Raw genomic sequence first — 22719 nt, forward strand, 5'->3', positions numbered from 1 at the left:
TTATTAGTTCATAATTTCAAAAAACACTGTTTATATATAGTTCAAATAGTGTGTTTTCTTAGATAAATTTTTAAGTTTATTATAAGCATCAGTTTTATATGCACATCCACTTAAACTGCATAGATAAAACTACAGAATTGCTGCAAAATTAAAATAGAGGATCCCCAAAAGAGAGAAAGCACAAATATTATGATTTTTATTTTTAAAAAGCATTCATTATGACTATTTTGTTACAGTTCAGTTTTATGATTTAAAAGAAGTATGTTTAAAAACTACTTCCCTGAAAACTCCTTTACATACAAGACAATCCTTTTACTTTTTTGTTTTGTTTTATTTTGAGCATACTATTTTTTTAATCGGTAGCTTTTTAAATTTGGTACTATTATTGCTATTTTAATACCAGAAGTCCTAGGTACAAACAGTAGTAGTTTTATAAGAAGTTTGCCCATTTTTGAAAGGCTAAGCTTCCCCAAATCAAACTAGCTTACTGTGAAAAGAAAACCATGACAACTGTTTGTACCTCCTGCTTTATTATTACATCCGGCCTGGTCACTCTTAGAAATTCAATCTATTATGGTTGCTAGGAGTCTGTTGCTGTGCAACCTAGAAGGGTATGCTGTGCTTTCAGGCTAAGGAGTGCTAATAAACCTGTAGGCTTCCCTCTATGGGTCTGACCAGTGTGTTTAAAGGGCTTAATACTTTTCAAGAGTGATTGGACGACAATTCAAGACACATCCTATTAAAAACAAGTCACACTGAGAGATTTCTAACAAAGGGACAAAATGCTAAACATACACAAATATTCAAAATGTATCCTCAGAATCCCTAACTAATTTGGTAAAACAAACAAAGAACAGATTATGACCTACATTTCAATTACACCACCTACCATCCCCAAGATTTTATTTCCACATAGTCTCCTAATAGGTTATAATGGATATAAATGAACTGAGAAAGTTACAAGAAAGAAAAAAAAGTACTATTAAGTACCTTCAAATTTGATTTAAAAAAAGACTGTGGTACTTATCTAAACTCCAATAGTAGAAAAATAAATTAAACGTAGGAACCCAGAAGTCATGAAGTTAGCAAAACTAAAAGCACCCACCCACCACTACACACACACAAAAAAATCACTGAGAAACTGAAGAAATTCTAAATTTCATTTTATTATAAAACCAGATGATTTTTTTTCATCCCTTTTGGTCAGTAATAATTTTATGTTAATTCTAAAATCTATTCTATCCTATCAGATGCATATTCTATAACTTTAAAGATTAACACTCAACAAGTTACTCACATACATTCATTACAATTAGTACTACTCGAATGCAAATGAGAACAAAAGAGAAAAATAGTAGTCTATCAATAAAATACTGCTAAACAAATTATGTGAAACAGAATTTGAAAAGTGGGCAGAAAAGAGGACTTCTACTTTCTTTAAAAGAAGAAATTGTATGGACTTTTATTTAGCTATGTATGATAGGCCTTTTTCATAAAGTATTTAAAGACAAAAATAGAGGTTGGCCTACCATAAAATTACCAAAGACCATACAGATAAACAAAAATAATATATGATTTTACAATAACCATCTTATCCAGAACTTTCCAAGGATATTTTGGCTATACTAATATTGCCCATAACTTCTGAAAGTTAAAAATAAAATTTAAAAAAAGCCAAACAACTACATTCACAGCAACATTTAGCCCCTCTATCTAACTACTCTGAACTGGGAGCACTTTTTAAAATAATCTGTCAACTGCACTACCTTATTCTTTTTTAAAGAGCCATGAGCATCTGTCCTTCAATTGTTGTTTTTATTTCTTCTTCTCATTACATACTATAGGAAGCAGAATAAAGGAAATTAGCTATTTCTCTAAAAGTACCAAGAAACAATAAACAGAGGAATGCGGAACAACTATCCGAAAAAGAAAGACAAAGAATTCAATAATAGGAGAGCTGAAGCACGCTGAGAGGTGCAAAGGCAGCATCTGAGCAAAGAACTGAGGTTGAGGCAGGAAGAGAATGGGTTGGCTAAGAAGGTTTAGAACTGAAACAGCCTGTAAGTAAAGCCAAGCAGAGCAGAACAGAGCAAAAGGGGAAAGTGGACAGAAAGGATAATAAAGAGAGACAAGAATACAGAAAGAGAAGATTTGAAAGAAAATCTGCAGAAAGAAACATGAGGATTCATTTTACAGCTGAGAAAAAAAGGAAGAAACACAAATATGAAAATTTTATATTCAATAATTGTATTTTCCTTGATCCATCCTTACTTCTTAAGAAGCCATGCAACAACTCAGAAAAGAAAATGTTCTTTAAAGATGCAGTGATTATCAGTAACAATTGTGATGTAAAAAACCAAGTGATTAGTAACTTTAAGATTCAACAATTTTGCAATAAAGTACTTTGAAAACTTTCCAATTCTCATTTAGGATAAGAAAAATTTAACTTAATTCTAAAACCGCAGGACCTAACATATGAAAACCTTTTTTAAGTAATGAAAATTGATTTTTGCAAACAAGAACAAAACATTAAAACACACACTACAGATAGATACACAGGGTAGTCAATATTAAGTCATTAAAGTCAGCTTCTACTAATGAGAATACCATTCACAGGGCCTGTGTCAGGCAAATGTGTTAATTATAAAGCAGTTATTTAATAGTTGGTCAATTACTAGTATGTATTACATAATGCCAGAAGAATCTGCTCTGAAAGAATCAAAGTTCTAAACTGGCTACATTAATATTTAGGATCCTGTCAGGCACTATTAACTAAAAGGCAATGGGGCAAAATAAAGAATAAAAATTTTTTTAAATGAGGATAGATATTTTAGTAGGAGTGTTGTTTACTGGGGTCTTGTGTCTTTAAAGTTACAAAGCTGCAATAATTATAAAATGTGGCTTCATTACAAGAAACCAGGAGCATGTAGGTACAGAGAATCATGTACTTATGGAATTTGGCCTCTCTTCTGCACATTCCAGTTTGCTTGGATTTGCAACACCCTGTCACACTTCATTCATTTCCACATACCACCCCCCACCAAAATCAAAGATCCTCAACAAAAGTTGCTGAATAAAACTGAATTCTGAATTTTTAAAAATTTCATAAGCATATATCAAGAATTATAGGCTCTTTAGTAAATCACATCTAGGGTTGGTAGCCAATGTCTCACAGGTTAGAATTCTTTTTAGTAGTCATACCTTACTAATTATAAAGAGAAAAAAAAATCATTATGAGAGCTCTAAATATATGGCTCTTCCTGCTTCTACCAGCTCCTTCCTACTGACAGAATACTTCCCAAAATACGTTTTTTCAGAATTTTTCTATAATTTGTTTAGCCAAGGTCAAAAGGATGTTGATGTACAAAGGAAGAGTTTTTTTTTAATATTAAAATCTGTCACAGGAATGTGATACAACACCTGATTGGAAGGGTGCTATCAGTTAAAAACTTGTTTTAAAGCCTCTTAAAAACTTTTACTTTTTAACTACTACTACTCACTTTTACCATTTAAAAACTTGAAAAAAGGTATTGAATAAATGGAAAAGAAGTAACTGGATCGACTGAATTTTGAAATGCATAATTGAGGATAATGAAAAAAGCATCTTGAAGTACATTCCATAAATCTGAGGGACAATTTCAGTTGCATCATATTAGAAATGCCAAAAACCTCAAAGACATATATATTTCACAATTTTTTTGTGAAAGCAAATACACAGAAAATCTTTAGAAAACAATAAAAGAAACCATCTTTATAAAGAGATAAATGTTACTTTCTCACAAAGCACTAACAAACTGTCTTTGTAGAGTCTATGCTAAATTTGGTTAATTCCAACTCAAAATCTGAGACCAGAAATATGAAAGTTCACAATTCAAAATTTTAAATGATACTTGTCTGGAAACTAACCTTTATTCCTTGCATGATTTTTTTTTTTCATCCATCCCTCTATTCCCGGGAGGTGGGGAGATGACACAACACAGCCAAGCAGAGTAAAGCACTGGCATTCTGAGCACAAGCCCGACTCAGCTGTGTTGGATCTCCTTCCATAGGTAAAGAGGGAGGGGAACAATAATGGAGTATTTGGGGAGTGAGGGGGTATGGCTGAAATAAGATTAACCACAAGCTAACCATTAAAGCAGAGAGATGGATACACAGGAATTCATTTCATTATTTCATCATACAGTTCTATTTTTGTATATCTTTAAATTTTTCCTTAATGAAAAAGCTAGGGGGGAAAATATGAGGGCAGACTTGCTCTCCGAAATCTTTTATATAGCTCACATATTTTTTCATAAACACGGTGATGGTACAAAAAAGTGGTGATACTAAATTTGGCTTCTTTAATTTTTTAATTTATATTTTCAATGGCAAAAATAGCAGGTACTCAAGTTCAATAAACTCTGGACTACAGGTTGCTAAAATGTGGAAACATCTGACTCACTTCAGACACAAATGCCGGGGCAAATTTTCAAGTATAATCACTTAACCAGCCTTCAAGGAGGAAACCACGATTAGAAATAAATATTATATAAATAGTTACATAAATTCAAACAGAGAAATGTAGTTAAAGATTCCACAGCAATTTCTACTTCCTTAAACATGTTAAAAACATACCCATATTATATATATTACATAATTTGTACCATTTTTTTAGTATTCCAATACAGTACAATACCCTCAAATACTGTCAAACTGTACATTTCATAATGGATGACAGGCACATAGTGTTGAATATCTGACACTGAACTGAAATGGAAAATACAATTTTGACATTAGTACACTGAAAACCTCCTTCTAAAAATATCAGCATGACAATCTATTTGTCAAAATAACAGAATTCAAGACCTCCACTGCCTCCATTAGTAACTTTTATTTATCTAAATAATCTCTCACTTGTCTTTTTGCATATACAAAATTTTACAAAAAAATTCAATTCATAAATCCATGATAAGTTACGATTAAAGATGACTAGATAATGATAGATATCTATCCTATATAAACAATGACATTCTAGTTTCACATCTAAGACACTGAAGGGCATTCTGATCACAGAAACCACCAAATGCAAAGATTCTTTCTCCAGTTTAAATCAGCCATATAAGCAAACTGAGAGCATAACCAACAAACCAGCAGTTCGGCTAGTGTAATTTCTATTTGTCTATTAATTATGACTTTTTTTTACTTTTAACACTTCATGCATCAATTCTTTCCAATTTTTTAGGATATATTTTAGTGATAGTTACAGGTGTTTCAGAAGAACCTCCAACTTGTAAGCAGGTAGGGTGAACTTGAAGAAATGAATATCCCCTCTCCTCTCAAAAAAACAAAAACACAAAACTAAGCTAAAAGTTTTTGAAAGAGATTCTTACTCAGCCTATTTCCTTACAGAAAACCATAGATTTAGTCAATACACTTCAAAAGAATATATAAATGAAAAGGCTCTATATTCAAAGGCATATAAAAATGATAAAAGGCGGCAAAGAGAAAGGCAGAAAGAAAAATAAGGACAGATGTAAACAATTAGGACTCTTTAGTACAGAAGGAAGGCTAGCACCAATCGAGGCAGCAACATAAATACATAAACCCACATTTGAAGAAACATACAAAACTTACCTCTGTCAGACTTTGTTCAAATGTCACCTTCTCTTTAAGTTCTTCCTAATTATCCTATTTAAAATTACAATTTCCTCCACCCTCATCACCTACACTCTCTATACCCCTTCTTTATTTTTCTCCATAGCATTTATAACCATCTATTATAATACTCATTTACTTTCTCTCTCCCTCATCTCCAATTGTTTCAATATAAACTCCTCTAGAGCAGAGACCTGATCAATTTTGTTCACTGCTGTATCCTCCACAGCATTCCACTGCTTGGCCCGTATTGTAGGTGCCAATATTTGCTCAATAAATAATTGAAGATTATTACAAAAAGTAATAACGAACTTGTACACCTAAACTGATTCTAGAAATTGAAGGGAATCCCCTAAGTCTGAAGAGAGGTCAAGATGACTTCATAACTGGTAGTAAATTCACCAAACTTCACCTCAAGAGATGGTACAGAATGAAAATATATTGATTTTAAAAAGAGCTTATGCAATCTTCAGAAAGAAAAACAGAGCTGGAGGAATCAGGCTCCTTGACTTCAGACTATACCACAAAGCTACAGTAATCAAGACAGTATGGTACTGGCACAAAAACAGAAATATAGATCAATGGAACAGGACAGAAAGCCCAGAGATAAACCCATGCACATATGGTCACCTTATCTTTGATAAAGGAGGCAAGAATATACAATGGAGAAAAGACAGCCTCTTCTGTAAGTGGTGCTGGGAAAACTGGACAGCTACATGTAAAAGAATGAAATTAGAACGCTCCCTAACACCATACACAAAAATAAACTCAAAATGGATTAAAGACCTAAATGTAAGGCCAGACACTATCAAACTCTTAGAAGAAAATATAGGCAGAACACTCTATGACATAAATCACAGCAAGATCCTTTTTGACCCACCTCCTAGAGAAATGGAAATAAAAACAAAAATAACAAATGGGACCTAATGAAACTTAAAACTTTTGCACAGCAAAGAAAACCATAAGCAAGACGAAAAGACAACCCTCAGAATGGGAGAAAATATTTGCAAACGAAGCAACTGACAAAGGATTAACCTCCAAAATATACAATCAGCTCATGCAACTCAATATCAAAAAAACAAACAACCCAATCCAAAACTGGGCAGAAGACCTAAATAGACATTTCTCCAAAGAAGAGATACAGATTGCCAACAAACACATGAAAGGATGCTCAACTTCACTAATTATTAGAGAAATGCAAATCAAAACTACAGTGAGGTACCACCTCACACCGGTCAGAATGGCCATCATCAAAAAATCTACAAACAATAAATGCTGAAGAGGGTGTGCAGAAAAGGGAACCCTCTTGCACTGTTGGTGGGAATGTAAATTGATACAGCCACTATGGAGAACAGTATGGAGGTTCCTCAAAAAACTAAAAATAGAACTACCATACGACCCAGCAATCCCACTACTGGGCATATACCCTGAGAAAACCATAATTCAAAAAGAGTCATGTACCACAATGTTCACTGCAGCTCGATTTACAATAGCCAGGACATGGAAGCAACCTAAGTGCCCATCGACAGATGAATGGATAAAGAAGATGTGGCACATATATACAATGGAATATTACTCAGCCATAAAAAGAAACGAAATTGAGTTACTGGTAGTGAGGTGGATGGACCTAGAATCTGTTATACAGAGTGAAGTAAGTCAGAAAGAGAAAAACAAATACTGTATGTTAACACATATATATGGAATCTAGGAAAAAAAAAAAAAGGTTCTGAAGAACCTAGGGGCAGGACAGGAATAAAGACGCAGACATAGAGAATGGACTTAGGACATGGGGAGCGGGAAGGGTAAGCTGGGACGAAGTGAGAGAGTGGCATGGACGTATATACACTACCAAACGTAAAACAGATAGCTAGCGGGAAGCAGCTGCATAGCACAGGGAGATCAGCTCAGTGCTTTGTGCCCACCTAAAGGAATGGGATAGGGAAGGTGGGAGGGAGACACAAGAGGGAGGAGATATGGGGATGTATGTATATGCATAGCTGATTCATTTTGTTATAAAGCAAAAACTAACACACCATTGTAAAGCAATTATAGTCCAATAAAGATGTTTTAAAAATTTTTTTAAATAAATAAATAAGAGCTTATGGATTTATGGATGACAGCTCCATATTAAAAAAAAAAAAAATTCTTCAGGGTAAAGTCTCTGTAGTAGACATCAAAGCAAGTTCTACCTTTCCATAGTGCAACCCTTGGTGGAATAGCACAAGTGCAACCACAGATCTGACTACTGTAACAATTCCACTCTGATACCACCAAGTGCCTTGGTATAACCTTGGAACTCATGCCCTAATTCTGCACTTTGTGGACATCCCAGTAGGAACAGTGAAGGTAGGCAACAAAAGGAGAAACTAAAGAGTTTGGGGGTATCTGAAGTAGCCCCCCCAAAAAAGTTCTCATAATGCCCCCCATGTCTCTCCGATATTAAGTAGCATTAGGAATTTCCACACTGTGCCACAACCAGAAAATAGGAAGAAGGTACTGAATCCTAAAAGGGACTCTCCCAAGTTCTGAAACTAAGAAATTAGTCTTGTCAGACACTAAGGAAATTCCAGGCAAGTCTGAAATTTCATACACACACACACACACACACACACACACACATATGTGTGTGTGTGTATAAAATGCATATACAGATACAAAGTTAGGTAACAAAATGTCATTTGAAAGGTAAGAGGAAAACAGTCCCTGATTAGGTCAGCCCAAATCTACTCCCTGCTAGATGATGCTAATTTGAAGAAATATCAAAAACTCATGAAATCATTTAATTCATTCCATTAAATCCATTTTAAAAAACAGGAAGTTAAAAAATCCATTTGGAATAATAGAACTGCATTGCTCAAATGGTCATTATAAAATCAGGGCTAGACAAAGTTATAAAATGGTTAAATGTGTTTTCTATAATTTGATTAGAGATAAACAATCTGAGGCTTAATCAATAATTATTCATTGATTGCTTCTACTAGGAAAGGCCACTGGGTTTTGTGCTGAGTTCAAAAACCTATTGTGTAGTCATTTGCCCTTTGGAAGCTTACAAACAATTTGGAAAGATCAAACATTTACAGCCATAAATCTAAATCACAATTAGCTATCAATAGCTGTGTTAATAAGAAATTCATTAAAAGTAAACCCATCAAGTTAGGGACCACTCTAAGTTTAGGAGAGATGAATTTAAGCAGGGTGGGGAACACATTTTAAATAGAATAAATGATGAGACCCAAGTAATAGAGAAGAGAAAGGACAAGGCAGAATTCAGGTGACTATAGAGAAGTAACAGCAACTGCCACTGACTAAGCACTTGGATGTCAGACACAGTTCTATTTGCCTATGTCATCTAATCTAATTTTTTGAAACAGTATTTTAAGTAATCTGCCTAAGGTTAAACTACTAATCAGTAGCAGAACTGGAATTCAAACCCAGGGTTGTTCATTCTGAAGTTCATGCTTTTAATCAATTACACAATATCAAAAGCCAGGCTGGCCAGAAAAGAGAAGTTACAGAGCAGAATGGTGAAATATAAATTTGAAAATGTACCCTAGACTATAAGCTTCCTAACAACAAAGGCTATGGTCACTCAATAAATATTTCTTAAATAATTCTGACGAATAGGCAATAAGGAATCCTAAAAGATGGTGACCCCTAAAACATAAAATTCTGGGCTATTTGAAAACATCCAAAGTACCTTCTTTTTAGAGGATTCTATTAATCCATATTTAGAAACAGTTTTAGTAAAAATTTATCCAGATTATAAATTCATAAGATATTAAGACCACACACCATGTTTTAGATTCTTCCTCTTTATACCCAACAAATACAGCAGTCTAGTATTTAGTAACTGGTAACTCAACCTCTATATTCAAACCTCAGTTTAGACTTCCGAGTATTTAGCATTTTCTTTTCATCTGAATTATTTGTATTTTCTGTTCCATTTTATGGGCCAGTAGGTGTGTTGACAAATCAGGAATATAGTTAAGTCTAAAAGTAAATGATTCAGATCCCTCCACACCCACGCCCAAAAACAAAACCCCTTTTCTTTAGTTAACAAAAAGCAAAATTGATTTAATGCACTGCATTCTGATTCTCTCTTAATTCTCATTAAATTGAAAAAATAAAACCATTAAGATTGGGACTGCCCTGGTGATACAGTGGTTAAGAATCCATCTTCCAATGCGGGGGACGCCGGTTCGATCCCCGGTCGGGGCACTAAGATCTCACATGCCCTGGGGCAACTAAGCCCGAGCGTGCCACAACGACTGAGCCCGCATGCTCTGGACGGAGCCCGTGCACCACAACTAGAGAGAAGCCCGTGCGCCACAATGAAAGATCCCGCATGCCACAACTAAGACCCGTCACAGGCAAATAAATAAAACACAAACAAACAAACAAAAATTAAGATTAAGAATGAGTAACTTCTAGGCAAAAATGCAAGAGCTAACTAATATTTCATCATACCTTTGTTTATCATAGTTCCTTTTTTATTGAAGGTGAGGAGAAATCCAAGGGGAACAGTTTTACAAGAAAGGTTTGTCCATGGGGGTTTACCTTGTTAAGAGCGAAAGACAAATGGTTTTCCCCTATAGGAAACCTACTCTTGTTTTATGTAAATGTATCCTTTGGTACCACAAATGAAGCTGGTAAGAGCATCAGATTACTGCTAGAAAGTTCAGTTATTTGTCATTTTCTTGGTCTCTCTGAGGTGGATTATTTCAAATAATCAACAGGGTTAGTGCTCAAATGATAAAGGTCATCTTTATCACAAAACAGGATACCAAAAGTAAGTTCAAGCCTGACCTCATAGGTTTACTTCCAATTCTAACACACACAGAGAAAAATAAGACAAAATCTTGGTAATTACTTATTCCTGCCACAGTCTCATACTATTAATCAGTAAACAATATATCTTTCCAAAAGCTCAGATTAAGAAAATAAGGAGTCATATAATAGCATGACTGCTGGTATTGCTTCTGGTTGCTATGGAATAAAGGGCAGTCCCTTCACATTCTCATTCGTTGGTTCTCTTACTTAAGAGTGCTGCAGCACCTTTAAATCCCAGCCAGGCAAGTCTCAGCTTGTATGACCAATATCAGCTGCCAGTAATTTTACTTTCGCTCCTCAAGAGAGTGACCTACAGGAACAAATATTTCAATTTTTATAATTAAAAATTCAATGAATTTTTACAACAATCTTTAGGATGATTAGAATCATCCTTACCCTCATCAAATTATTACATATTATCACTAACACCCAGCAAGGGAAAATACGAACGATAGGGATTACAAATCTACTATTTTCTTTTTAAAAAAAAAACAAGCAAGTATGGTACTTCCCCTTAATGTACAGCCTATTTAAAATTTTGGGAAAAAATTTTTAATTGCATTTCTATATCATTTTAAAATAAAGCAATTAAATAATGACCTATATACAAAAATTATAGTTGGAAGATGATAAAAATTAAAATATTTATTCAAATACTGAATACAGAATTATAAAACTTTACTTTTTCTAGGAAAAATACGGAGCTCAAACTCTAGCTAAAATAAGCAAGTAGAGTGAATACTTACGGCAGCACATTTGCGCTGCCTGCCTTTAAGGAAAGGTTTTCACCAGCTATGATATATACCATAAGAACACTGGTCGAGGAGTGAGGAGGCTAGGGCTCAACAGCCCCAGCTCTGATAAATGTTATATGTCCAAGTCACTTAACCTCCGTTTTCTTTCACATAAATGGGGGTTGGGGGAGTTAAACGAGATAACCTCCAAAGTCTGTTCCAACTTAAAAATTCTGTTTCTAAAATAAAACATCCTAATTATGTCTCTACTGGAATCTATATATTTGCCCCATTTGGAAGCATGTTTAACTCTAGCAACAGACCTTTTTACCTCTTTAATCTCTACTCCAGCATCCTGGCTACCCCTTTTGGTCAGCTGTGCAGATCAGACATAGTAAAGGGGCAGAAGAATATGGCCGTAGAATAGTTAAGTAGAAACAGGGAGAAAGGCTGAAGTTGGGCCCCTAAGGAAAGAAGGCACTCACTATAGGTGGCTTGAGGCTCCAGCTCCAGCTTCAGACTCAAAAGCTTAGCTGCCATGCAAACAGGGTCAGGTTCTACAATACAAGTCAATTCTTTGATAAAGCTTTCCTTCACATGGTGTTCTTCCAAATTAGAACATTAAGTTGTTTGCTATTGGGGAGTTACTCCAATACAGAATAAGTAGAGCAGTATAATCTACCCACAAACAAATTAAAAGAATGATGTACAAAATATTAATCCCTTTCACCTCTGGGAGGTATATATCAAGACACTTGTTTTCCTGCATCCTGCAAACAAGGGCTGCAGCCCTTGTGCTTGATCCCTTTTTTAATGATAGGTCTGATTTCAAGTAGAAGACCCTGGAAATTGCTAAACAAAAGACTTGACCAATAAATGAGAACAAACTTCCTGATTTACAAATGCTGTGCTGAGAAGAAACAACATGAAGATCAACCACTCTTAAATACTTTGTTTTAAATATAATGTAAGCACTGTTTCAAGGCTACATTGAGTCTGTTCTTAACACTAGACTTAAATTTTTTCAGAACAATGTAGAACAAAATAGGATTCAAGTTTATTTCAATAAACAAATTATTTCAAATTATATAGCTTTAAGAACAACAGAACGTAATAATCCTTAGGTCTGTGTGATGGACACATGAGGGTTCACTATACTATTCTATATTCTTCACTGTTAGTTTTAAAAGTTTTAAAAAAAGAAAGTTTTAAGAATATATACATTTATGGTACACAGTTTTTCACTATATATTGGCTTCCCATATGTAAACTGCTTTAGAAATTAGATAAGCTAATCAGATATTCTAATTGAATATATTAACTTCCTATACTAATATATAACTTTGTAACAATAAAATAATTACAAGAAAACTCTGATACATCTCAGTTTAATTCTTTTCTATATACAACATTAATAGTGAAATCCCATACAATAATAGTCAAAGGTCTCAGAGCTTTATTGTAGATATTTCAGACAAAAAAAGTAATGTAGTGTCCATAAGAGACATAAGTATAATCTGTTTCTCAGCTTCCCCTATTCGTTAAAATCAAGTAAGGCAAAAGAGTAAATGATTATTCACCCAACAAATTATCTCACCATTCATACTTTGATTTATCCATCTCACCTTATTTTTTACCTTTATTTCAAAATTTTCTAATTTCATCTAACTGCATTTTCAATGTCTCCTCCTATACTTTGTTTTTACCCTTCTTGATGCCTAAATATCATCTCCATCATTTCTGCCTTCTAAAATTTGAAATCTTAAAAAATACGTCCACATAGCTGAGAATATATAATTTCGTATCAAATACTTAATTTCTCTCTTTTCTTTCAAAATAATCCTTAAAACCCAACAGAAAGCTGAGCCATTTCAGGATTCCTAAATTAACCAAAATAGTACTGGCACTAAATACACATTGATATAAATCCCTTAATTCCTCATTCAAAAGTAAAGCTAAAGAACAATGATGTAAAACTACAAGCTTATAGACTAACATATCCAATTATTTCTTATGTCTCTGCTAGAACGTTTCTGAATAAAATATTAGAAATAATGTTATTAATTGTAGTGGTAATATTACTAAGTATGCTTAATATGGCAAACTGAATTTCTTATGTAGACCCTAACATCACCCTTCTTTTTCTCTAACCATTATTCGTACTCTAATTTTTCCAACTATATGATCCTGCCCCAATTTACCCTCATCTTACCCCATTCCTTCAGATTAAGGTGTTGTTCTAGGCATGCGGTGTCATCTATTAGCATTCTTTCTAAGGTTTGTAAACCAGAGGGTAAGCTGGAGCTTCTAAAGCTCACGGACAATGCATTACACAAGACCGTGCTACAGGATTTAGGAAATTCCAGACAGCTGTGTAAATTAATAAAAATGCAATATCATAGAGAGGTTTATATTATCCAAGGAAGATGTCTTTATTTTAAAGTTTATCAAGGACAGCATGACTGCAGGTGAGTGACATATCAGGATCACTATAATGACCTCCTCCCACAAATGACTTTGATCTTTGTCTCCATTCCATGGTCACTGGCATTTCTAACAAGACCAGTAAATACTCAAGTAAATCTAACCCAATCAAAATATTAAAATACATCACCTCCCAATTTCAAAGATAAAACCCACTTACTTCCAAACCATATGGCTCTCAAACCTCTGGTGAAATATTAAGTCCACATCTATTATACAGTGCCACTCATTCAACATTATTTAAAAGGTTTTAAATTTCAAAACTCGGCAGACTTCTAAAAATAAAGGCATAGATCAAATGTTGATCCAGCAGCACAATATCTTAACCTACTATAATCAGAATTACAATTTTTGCCTTTAATAACTTAATTCAATTTCAGCGTTCATGGCCTTTGTTAACTAAAGGTAGCCTCTAAATATCACCGTATAATGTGAGGCACCATTAAAAATCGTTCCCCAAATCACAGGAAGGTCATTCAAAGAACTTAAGTCAAACATTTCCCCTAATTTTCTTTGCCTCAACAAAATAGCACTGGAGTAGCTCCTAGATATGTAGAATGCGGAAACCAGTGAGCAAAAGCAGTGTTGACAGAAGTTCTGAAGTACCAATTAAAATGACTTTGTAAAGGTCTATGCACAAACACACACATATACACAAAACACTATATATAAGATAAAATCCATTTTTCTTAATATAAGTACACCCTAAAAATATAAAGTGACTTTTTAAACAAAATATGTTTTGAAATATCCTTTAGAAGCATGCAATGTGATTATGTTACATGATCGAAACAAAGAATCTAACTTTATCTGGTGCCTGTATATCAATATTTCATGTTGGGCTTTCATCGTGGCACATCAAAATATGCATATTGTATATTTAAGATGGTAAAAGTGATTTTCAGATCACTAATATAATATCTTTTCATGTGTTTTTTTTAATGACCCTTATGCTGACACTTCATTAAAACTCATCTCCAAGATTGTCATCAGATATAACCAGATGTCAATCAGTGAAAGCCTGATGTGACAGATTACACTCTTTGGTTCTTTAAAATGTCAGCCTCAATAGGAATAGGGGAAAAACCTAGGTTCTACTGCAAAAAAATATATCCACAAAACAATCCACCCAAAGCAAAATGTAGAGAGGTGGATTTAAAGCATCATTTCTGTTATCTAGCACACAAACTAAATTTTCTCACTACTGTCTTCTACCTTTCTAAATCTGTGCATGACTAAATCACAATATAGGTTCTTTAAAAGAGAAAGATATTATTGCACACCAATATACTAAGGGATAGACATATACAGATACAGTCAATCTTTAGGAGAAAAGGAGTCACAGACAAATATGAAGTAATAAAATGCCTATCCTCACAAAAGTGTGTGTACTCTGCATAATACTACAACAGGAAAGGAAATAGATCTGGAAGACATACTGGATCACCTGAGTCATTTCTGTTTCTCCCCTCCCCATGCTCTGCAATCCCCACCCCAACCTCTATTTCCACCAAAACGTCACAGTCCAGGAAAACAAACTGGATAGAGTATGCAATGCACGAGTATTCAACAATGGAAACAGGATATGATTTCTAAATGTATCTCCCTCTTCCTGCCCCTCTCCAGCAACCCTCCCTCACCACCCCCAAAACTAAAGCATGGAAGAAAGAAATTTAAGTGACTAGCAAAGGGTTTCTAAAATGGTTTTGCACATTAAGATAAACTACGCTGATTGAGACTGAAGAGGGCCAGATGCATTTTTAAGGATGATAGTTTTATACTGAAATGTATAAAGCCATCAGTCATTCAGATCTGTAGTTCAGAAACTTGAATACGATTCTATCAATAAAAATAGCATTCAAAAATAATTTTAAAAGCAACAATTACAATCTATGAATCTTTCATACACTCCTTATTAAACTGGTAAAAGAGGTGAGGTGAGATAGAGCAGAATATAAGACTTATCTTGAACTAATGCAAAAATACTTCCTTTCACAGCATGCAATCCTCTAAAATCTTGTAAGTGCACTTGTCAAATTAACATTAAAGTACTGAGCAAAGTAAGTCAGACAGAGAAAGACAAATACCACAAGATATCGCTTATATGTGGAATCTAAAAACAATGGTACAAATGAACTCATTTACAAAACAAATAGTCACCAACATAGAAAACAAACTTATGGTTACCAGTGGGGAAAAAGGGGGGGGGTAAATTGGGAGATTGGGATTGACATATACACACTACTATATATAAAACAGGTAACTAATAACGACCTACTCTATAGCACAGGGAACTCTACTCAATATTCTGGAATGACCTATATGGGAAAAGAATCTAAAAAAGAGTGGATATATGTATAACTGATTCACTCTACTGTACACCTGAAACTAACACATCATTGTAAATCAACTATACTCCAATAAAAATTTTTTTAAAGTTATGAAAATGCATACCTCTTGACCAAAAGACACAATTTTTCTGCCACCAAACCTAAATTTTAAAAATGCTATCCAAGTATAAACAATATTCAGAAAAATGAAAAGCAGCAATTATTGCCAATGGAAAAATACAGAAGAATACTAGTGTGGAAGATGGCAATGCTCCCCACAGCAGGGCCCCGAAGTAGTCCAAAAGCCCTCAGAATTTGCCCGGACTCCTTGACAGGATTTTAGGTCTTTTCAAAACTAGCTGAATAGCATGAAGGGAAGAAAAAAGTCAAGGCTTTAATAACTGGGGAAGAAATGTTGAAAAATGAGATCAACAGAAATTAAATTAATTTTTCTTGCTTCTAATGAGAGACAGAGAGACAGAGAGAGGAGAGGAGCTCGCAGAGGCTTGGGTTCCTCGCCACCCCACCCCGCTTTCTCTGTTAATTTGTCTATCCACATACTTGGGAAATTATGTCCTGTTTTAAATACCTCATTGGGGAGCAACAGGCAGGAGCCCCAACTGTCAGACACTTGTCTGGCACACAGACATAGAGGAGCTGGCACAGCAGGAGCTCAAGCTGTGAGACTCAGCTAATTCCTCTGTGGGTGAGAACATCAGGGCACTTGGCCGTAGCTCCCTACAGGGGCCACTGAAATGGTAGAAGCTTCTGAGACTGTGACATAGGTAGGGCCATTATGCTAGACCCAGGCCCTGGGTTTTCCTTCTTTGTTGTTCTTATCAGAAGAAACAATAGGCAAGCAAAATGCCATCAATAAAGGAAACACCAATTCCAGGCTCCATGTTATTCGCATGTTTCCCTTTTTCCACACCAATCTCACCATGGAATCATAGACTATTAGTGCGGGAAAGGGCTTTAGCGACCACATAGCACTACTGTTTCATTTTACAAATGGAGAAACTGAGAGCTAGGAGGTTTAAGTGACTAGCCTAAGGTTTTTCACTTAGTGGCAGACTGAGTACCAGAACAGAAGCTTTTTTCCTCCTCTTTACTCTCCTTTGGTTGGCACTTTTGAAGACCTTTATTTCTTAGCCTACTCACCCTCTCTCTTTTCTCCTTCCACATCACCTCTCCATTTAGGTCTCCTCTCACCAACTAATGTACTTTCATTTTCAGGCCAGCTGCCTCACTCTTAGCTTTCCTGGGCTCAGCTCCTATTATCCCTTGCCCATTTTTGCCTAAACAGGAAGACCTCTGGTAATCTTGACCAGGCACTGTAAAGTAAAGGCAAGCAATACTGATTGGGTATTACAGCTTCTAATAAAAGTAGTGAGAAAGAAGAATCCAGGAGTTAAAAGTCAGCAATGGGCAGGCACATGTGACTGCGCAAACACAATATTTTGGGACTAGACAAGAGATTTAACCTAAAGTGCTCAGCCAGAGGCCAGTACATAGCCGGGACTAGGAAGGGAAACTCGTGGACCATAATTATGCTCAGGTTACATCATTAGTGGAACAAGGGTATGTATTTGTTCATGAGGGCAGTCAGATGGATAGAAATTGTAAGAAGATAATGGATGATTAAAAACGGTAAGAATGATATATAACCTTACCACCTAATAAGTCACATTTCCTAGCCTTTTTCCAAAAGTTCCCTTTAAAATATGTGCCAGATTCACTGGAGAAAGGAAGCAGAGGAGATGGTTGAGCTGAGAGTCTGCATACTTTTTATGTTGGGACTAATTATCTATAAAAATAATGTAAAAGGAATCATATAATTAATTGAACATTTAACAGGAGTAGGAGGATGGGAGCAGGTAAGATGAGAGAGACAGGCAAAAAGCCTGTACAATACACAATGCTTCAGCAAAAAAGATGACACACGGTATCAGATAAATTTTCAATTGTAATGTATAAACCACATTTCCACTTTGAGAAAGATCGGGCTATTTAGATCACTGTAAAATGAGAAAAACATTTCATTCTTAGTCAAAATGCTTAGACAAATAGAAATATAGCAAATTACTGAATAGTAACTTTAGATATAGCAGTCAACTAAAATGATTCTTTCAACATCTTTAATGCCCTAACAAAGGGAATCAAAGGCGTTATTTTTCCACTATTATTTCATATTTTGTTTTACTGAATAACATTCTTGAGGTTACTTTATACCTCAAGATTGGGGTTGGCAAATTCTTCTAAAATTACTTATTGCTACAGGTAAGCAAATGGTGACCTCACATTTTTCTGCTGTTAGTAAAATAACGATTCTAAGCAGTGCATATAAATTGGAATAATTCCTTGATGAACTCATCTTTATACAACTATTGTCATTATTATATATTAATGACTGCATTTTGTATAAAGTTTATAAATAGGGCTCAAAATGTTTTCAAATGAATTCATGTATAATAGATGTGAAAAGGAAAATATCAATTGGACAATGAAATGGACAATGGGAAGTGTTAAGAGTTTATGAAATATTACATCATTAATTCTCAGTCTGAGATCCCTAGACCAGGAGAGTTATCCAAACATAAAAAGAATCCGTTACAATAAGGCTGCAAAGTAAAACTAAAACATAACTTTGGGCTAGCACCCTATTAATTCAGTGTAATAACAAGACTGGTTATCAAATGGTAATCCAAACCTACAGTTGATAGCTTCATGTCTTTGATTTATTTTTAAAAGGGTGGAAGAGGGAATAATTATTTAATGAGTGTAGATCAGTGAGCAAAATCTTTCAAAACTTAGGACCCACTGGGAAGTATATGGTCAGAAGTGTATTAAAAGGATTCTTAGATAGCAAAAAAATTAGACTGGGTATCTTCTCAGTATTCCCTAAGAACCAACATGTATTGAGCATGTATTCCATGTCAAATACTGAGCAAAGCACATTACATGAATTAGCTCCTTTACTCTTCACAAAACTCCATAAGGCAGATTAAGGCTGATCTATTTTTCAGATGAGAAAACTGAGGCTAAATGAAGCTAAACAGCCTGTCCAAGATTCCATAGCTAATAACATTATCTGAAATCTGAGTCCAAAGCCTGTGTTTTTAACCAATATTCTTATCCTCAATCTATTTAAAAAACAAAACACATACCTATTTGATACTCTAAATACATTCCAATTTTTTAACTGATTCATTTTCATTAAATACATCTTGTAGTTTGATGTGATATATAAAATGTCAAATATAAAGGTTTTGAAACAATGTCATACACTTAAAATTTTTAGTGGCATAAATTAATTAGTTTATGTTAATGAACTGGTAGGATCACATTTTTAAGGAAAAATGCCTAACCTATTTTAGCAAGGCTAATACTTAAAAATATTATTATTCTCTATTGATGTTTTGGATTCTTTGTGGCATGTCTTATAAAGGTACTTTTAAAAAATATCATATTTTGCTGATTGTACTTAAATGTGGGATGACAGTATACATAAATCCATTATCTAGAGGAAAAAAAAAGTTTATTTGATATAACTATATCTTTCTAAGCTTACTTGAGGCAGATATTGACTACCACTGCTTCAGTATTTGTCCTTTAGAGTATACATGTACTGCTGAGGAAGTAAAGTCAATGATGCAAGAAGAACCCAAAAGAGTGAATTGAATAGTTCTCCTAAAAAAAAAGATCTCTATGAACAAATATTCAGATACAGAAAGCAATATATGATCACTTCCAGTTTAGAAGTATAAGGCACAGAGGAAAGTGGAGAATCTAAAACTTTTCAGTTAATAAAGCCAAGTTAAATATTCAAACCAGACTATTCTAACAGCATGAAGTGGGGACCAAATTCTCCAATTTCTGTTATTATTGTTGTTGACTTAATTAGCCTGATAACTATTATTACCATTTATACCTTTGAGAGAGTTTTAGATTATACCATAAAAAGCATACCACTAATTATGCCATATATAAATGTTATAAGGATATACAACATACTGATATGTGCAACAATGCCAAATTTATGAAGTACAAAGCCATACTGCCAAAACAGTATGATTTTCAAGTTAAACTAAATTTTTTACATACAGATTAAAATACCTGCATAAGAAGATGATAAATGTATATGCCTACAGGATGAATGCTGACATTCAGATTATGCCAAAGATATCAATCTTGATATTGTTTTATGCTGTGCTGATATATATTAGTACACAGAAAGATAGGCTTTGATATAAAGCTGCCAATTAAGACAGTATATTAAATTGAAACTCCATAGAAATAAGGCTATTATATGCTTGAATGCATATGTAATTAAATTTTTTTTCTTTAAATAAAAGTTCTAATCAGTTCACATTCTTAGTGATAATAATCTCTTGTTGCAAACAGCACAGCACCCTCTGGTGCATCTGTTGTAAGATGTATAAAATTTCCACCAAAAAAGGATAGAATCCGAGTAAAAATGAACCTTAGAAATCAACAGGTTGATACTCTTTTATTTACTCCAGTACATATTTTTAAACACTAATGCCTGAAAACAATTTTCACTTAAAAACAGCACTAAAAACTTTAGAGTAACAATAGAAGTAGATAAGGAAAATGTTTTCATTTGAAAATATTTAAAATAACCAACAAAAACAACACTGGTTCTCAACGTTTATCATTTAAATTAAAATAATGCTGCCCCCCCCCCCCAAATTCAAGTATGGGATGGCAAAAGTTAACTTGTCATGTTAACCAAATTTCACTTTATTCAAATCTGCCTTGGCTTTTTGCTTCAGATAAATTGACTAATTGTGTAAAGTGCTCCTGAGTACTTTTCTGGATTCAAAGGGAATTTATCATTGCTTTAAAGAATTTGAAGTGTCTTCTGAAAGGATCTGCAACTTACACAGCTCAAAACTAGAATGATATTCAAAAATAAAAGTTATGCTAATTAAATTAGGAATCAATTTGAATAGTTCAAAACCTTCACTTTAAAAAAAATTAAAAAAACTCTTCCTAGGAAAATGATTAACTCCAAAAGTATATTTTACTAAGGACAAAAGCAAAGGATGCCACCTGCTTTAGACAGCCCTTTTGTGAACCGGTGGAAGTCCCAACACAATGCACTAGAAATGAAAGTGACACCTGTTTAAAGCAGCCATCTGTCCCTAACAAAGCTAGATTTAGTTAAATCCGCTTAATCTTGGATTTCCAAAATATGGGAACACTATGCACCTGTGAACAGAGAGGAATTTAAAATCTGTTTTGCAACAGCCACTGGGAAGCCATACCAAAGAGTTAAAAGCAAATGATTCCATTAGGGAAACTAAGTGTTTATTTTTAAAGTAACTAGAAGTAGAGGATTTTTAGCCTAATGCTCAGCATTAAAAACAAAGCAAGCAAAAAAAATAACAGACTTTTCATAATTTAAAGGTTTATGTCTTCCAAGACTCTTTTGTAATTTGAAAGCCTCCTTGTTTGGTATTCTCATTTCTTGTAACACAGGCTCACTAGAAATACAAAAAAAAACAAAGTAATATTCCTACTACACTGTTCAGAAAAAAAAATTTTTTAACTCTTCCTACATATCTGACGCTATATCTTCTCTTTTAAACACACACACACACACACACACACACACACATACTATAAAATCTGAGACACAAAGATCATACTCCACCTACTGATTTCTTCAGTTGACAGTTTAGAGGAAAGCACATAAAACATCAACTTTCTCAAGAAAAATGAAACATGTTACCAAAAAGTAACACATATCATCGATTAAATAATAGATTAAATCTATCTTGATTTACAATTCATTTTTAATTGCTAATTTTTTAATGGTAATTTTTTTACTATTAAATTTGTTTCTGATTTTAAAATTGTTTTGTTTAGCATCAAAGTATATTAAATTTATAAACTATAAATTTTTTATTTCAGTACTTATAAACTATAAACCTTTTATTTGAGTACCTAAGTAGAGTACAAGACTATTTGAATACTGGAGGAATAATATACTATTTTTTAAATTAGGCACAACTACCCCATATAATGAAAACATTGTGGAATGATGCATTTTAGAAATGCATTTTAGTTTACTGTTATACATTTAAATGTACTACATAAATATGCCTATATACCATTTAATGCAATTCATAGGCACAATAATATAAAAAGACTGAGATAGGCATTATGACATACAGTGAATCACAGATATTCAGCTATTTAAAACAAGTTACAAGTAACTCCTATTTCATAATTTTAGCTTTAAAGTTTGGACACTTTTCCGAGTTCGTTTTTTAGTCTAAAAACAAACACAAGAGAATACAAATACATCATATAGTCCCTCCTAGGAAAAATATCTCAGAAAATAATTGTTACTAAGCATTTATCAGTGTGTTAAATTTTTAAATTTATCATTTGTTAGTATTTCTATTATTTACTTAATCCGTATGAATAATGTTGACACACTTGAGTCCAAAGCATGTCTAGCAGCAACTTTTATATCACATATGTGCTTTTAAAAATGAATAGGTAATAGAATTCAATTTAAGTTCTGCTCTCAAATCACCTTGTGAATGAAAATCTGAATTACAGAAAACCTGAGATAGTCGTAATGAGTGAAATGCCTCAAAAAAATTCTTGGACACTGCAAGTAAAAATATTAAACCATAAAATTATAGCATATAATCTACTCGACTGAAAAT

The 22719-nt window shown here is 33.8% G+C and overlaps 1 protein-coding gene across 13 annotated transcripts in view; it reads right to left on the minus strand.

The window, feature by feature from the left end:
• The window catches only part of RFX3 (regulatory factor X3), a 307605-nt gene that overhangs the window by 274955 nt on the left and 9931 nt on the right, over positions 1 to 22719 (minus strand). The window lies entirely within an intron of this gene.

The sequence above is a fragment of the Balaenoptera physalus genome, assembly GCF_965194825.1.
Source record: "Balaenoptera physalus genome assembly, chromosome: 7".
Lineage (NCBI taxonomy): Eukaryota > Metazoa > Chordata > Mammalia > Artiodactyla > Balaenopteridae > Balaenoptera > Balaenoptera physalus.